We start from the raw sequence: 3519 nt of genomic DNA, 5'->3' as shown, positions 1-3519 counted from the left end.
CTACTTAGAGTGTCCCGGATTTACATTTACTATGTTACGTCTAGTCTATGAGACCAGGCTGCCCGGCTCCATGTATTCAATGCATTCGATTTCAAATGTGGCTCCCAGCGCGCCTATTATGACGCATCTGGCAGTTCCTACTCTGTATGTTCCTAGGCTAGCGTGTAGTGATACTGGTGTGTCATAAAAACAGCCTTATCATAGAAGTTATTGTCAAAGGTTACTCTGTCTAACAAAGATGGTATCATGTTCACCAGTGCTGTTGCAAACATGCTGCAAGTCAAGTGTGTTCCCTTAGCTAGAGAATATGCTGAAAATGGACCAACTGTATTGAACACTGGTTTAATCTAGGAATGCCATCACTTCGCAAGCAGAGATTTCCACTGCTAGTAGTAGTCACTAGTCAGTCACTGGTCTGTTTTAGTCACTGCACTTTTATGAAGTAATGCTGTCTTGTCATAGCACAGTAGCTTGGTAAAAGTGATAATGCTTAACTTATGTAACACTTTCTAGGGTAAGTGAAGGGTGTTTGGACAAAGACACTTGTTTGGTAGGGTTGAATTTGTTGTAACCTTGTATGAACACTGAAGCAAGCATTTAAAGATATTCTATAATTACTTTAGATAAAAGCTTTGAGACACCAAAATAATACCCTGGGAATTATAAAACAGTATATGCCATTTAGCAGACACTTTTATCCAAAGCAATTCACAGTCATGCATGTATACATGTTTTACGTATGGGGGTCCTGGGAATCTAACTCACTATCCTGGCATTGCAAACGCCATGCTTTACCAACTGAGCTACAGAGCGCCACTTATCTTTAAAAAATGATATTTTATAATAGGACTTTTGAGAATTAAAATAAGAAATCACTTTAGAGATAATTGTTATCAGTATTTTTTATTATTAATTACATTGTCCCAGAAAAAGATGTACAAACATTCGAGTGGGCCTCCAGTAGTCTGGCCCAGGCCCAGTGGGAACTCCAGTAGTCTGGCCCAGGCCCAGTGGGACCTCCAGTAGTCTGGCCCAGGCCCAGTGGGACCTCCAGTAGTCTGGCCCAGGCCCAGTGGGACCTCCAGTAGTCTGGCCCAGACCCAGTGGGACCTCCAGTAGTCTGGCCCAGGCCCAGTGGGGCCTCCAGTAGTCTAACCCAGGCCCAGTGGGACCTCCAGTAGTCTGGCCCAGGTCCAGTGAGCTAGAGTCAAGGCAACAGTAAGGATAACACAGACCTGCCAGGGAAGGAGAGAAAACCCTCTCCACTGGCTCAGTTAGTATAGAGCAACAAACCATTGCTCAGAAAAACCTACAGCAGAATAGTGGAAATCAGGCAGGGTTGGGGTTTCCACCTTCATTCCAGCCAATTCAGGCATTGAAATGCATTCCTATGGAGAAATGCCATGGCTGCTTTAACAGTTGACAGGAATTGTACTGGAATTAATATAACCCCAACCCTGGTGAAATACCCTTATCTCATCATTTCATCACAGTTTGAGAGGAACTGCTTGTAAAAATGTGTCATTATCCTCCTGTTAAATATTATGGTATTATGATTGTGGGTTCCTTTCCTAAATGTTGCCCATTCGGTCACAAAAGTTATCCCCTAAATTTTGCATGTTAGTAAAACATGAACACCAGAGCAAAAAGTAAATTGGGACAAATCTTACTTTTATTTCACTTAGTTATAATTTTGTGTTTTCCCTTTTTGAAGCACTTGTTGGTTAAGGGTTTGTAAGTAAGCATTTCACTGTTGTATTCGGCGCATGTGGCAAATCAACTCTTTGTTTACTTGTCCTAAGTGTCAAGTAAACAAAGAGGGGAAAAACAAACAAAATACATTCACAACTCAAGCACCTGTTTTCCCATCCCCACTCTCAAAAACAAGGTACAGTACATGCTCAATTCCAAACAACCCCTGGACATTTCAAGTGCATCTTAAAGGATCAGATAGGTACAGTATGCACAATTTGGTAATAGCTCCATCTTGCCCTCTGATATACCTATCAAATCCTTTCAGGTTTACAGAAGTGCCAAGGGGATAATATTCAGGGATTGATTTGGAAGGTGCAGGACAAGACAAGCCTAGTCCAAGGCAGGTCCACACACACCCATTCTACTAAACACACACAGTATGGACACATCAATTACAAAAAAGGAAAAGATGGGGTGATATTGTCAATAACTTTTCTACATATAAACTTTTAGAAGAGATTAAGAGGAATCTGAAAATAAGTAGAGAAGGCCAACAGTTTTCAGGTACAGTGGACAGCAGTATTCATTATCAGGAAGGAAGCCAACCACTTCCTCCAATGAAAAACAGTGATAAGGATGACATGAATGGCATACAGTATACTGCTCTTTAATTTTTATTTATCTTATTTTTTACTTAACACTTATTTTTCTTAAAACTGCATTCTTGGTTAAGGGCTTGTAAGTAAGCATTTCACTGTAAGGTCTACACCTGTTGTGTTCGGCGCATGTTTCTGTCACCCACGCCACCTGACTAGGAAAAACCTTGGGCCTTGGTTAAGAGTTCTTTCAAGTCAGGTCATGTGGTCATCAAAAACATCCTGGCCCTGACTACAGACTGTTACCTAATTAACCATGTGCATGCTCCCCACTACAAGATTACGTTGATATTTGTAAGTAATAAAACAACATCCGTTTGTTTGTGGCAAAACTGTGGCCAACCAGTGTCAAGAATAAGGGTTTTTGCTAATGTTATTAAAACTGGAAAATTTACTTTTTGATTCAGACAATCTTTCAGAGGAAATGTGAACAACTAGTTGAGTTCATAATCAAGTGTGAATGTGTGAACTGCAAACATTAAGATGCAAGACAGGCATGGTCTTCTTTGTCTTATGACATAGCCCATGTTACCAATATAGAACAGGACTAGCCAATTGATTCTGCAATAACTATAAAATAACAGAGAAAATAATGGTGAAGGTGCAGAATTCACTCAGCTTCAGAACATATTAAACTCCTGTCCCCCAGGGCTGCAGTGTCTGCTGGTTTTCATTCATCCTTGGCAAATTACTGGTCAGTTGATCAATTAAAGCTGATGATTGAAGTCACCTCACCTGGTTTCCTATGTCTTAATCAATAGCTGATGTAAAAGTAGAATTAAAACCAGTACACTTTGGGCCTTGTCTGAATTTGAGAAAATGCACAAATAAAAACTTTATCAACAACAATGTTTTTTTGGAAGTCTGAGTTGTGTGCCCTTATCTCAAGTGAGTATTCTGCCAATAGAGACCAGAGGAGCATTAACTGAATCTGAGCACCACTAAGGAGGACAGCCACTATGTGTAGCCACACGCAGATGTAGGATCTTAACTTGATCACCCTGTTGTTGCAGGACATTTCAAGGCACAGCAGGAAATGCAAACATGTAGCGTATTCATGGTTTAAAAAGGCTTCTAAAGTTTGATATTCCCACTTTAAAATTTCAGACTTGATTTGCCCCAACTAAAAATATATCAACCCCTACAAAAATGTTATTTAGTTATAATC

The 3519-nt window shown here is 40.2% G+C and overlaps 1 long non-coding RNA gene across 2 annotated transcripts; it reads right to left on the bottom strand.

Moving 5' to 3' along the window:
* Positions 1-884: 884 nt before the first annotated feature.
* LOC121532196 lies at positions 885-3400 on the bottom strand. Of its 2 annotated transcripts, none has more exons than XR_005994261.2 (2): positions 1018-3400; positions 885-986 (listed from the first exon to the last, which is right to left on the bottom strand). It is a non-coding gene; the product is annotated as an uncharacterized LOC121532196 (long non-coding RNA). The 2 variants fall into 2 exon arrangements; XR_005994260.2 differs by having other exon boundaries at positions 1049-3400.
* Between the last annotated feature and the right edge of the window lie 119 nt (positions 3401-3519).

The sequence above is a fragment of the Coregonus clupeaformis genome, chromosome 19 (assembly GCF_020615455.1).
Source record: "Coregonus clupeaformis isolate EN_2021a chromosome 19, ASM2061545v1, whole genome shotgun sequence".
Taxonomy (NCBI): domain Eukaryota; kingdom Metazoa; phylum Chordata; class Actinopteri; order Salmoniformes; family Salmonidae; genus Coregonus; species Coregonus clupeaformis.
Note: the sequence above shows the minus strand (reverse complement) of the source record. Positions and strands in the feature narration are given on the sequence as shown.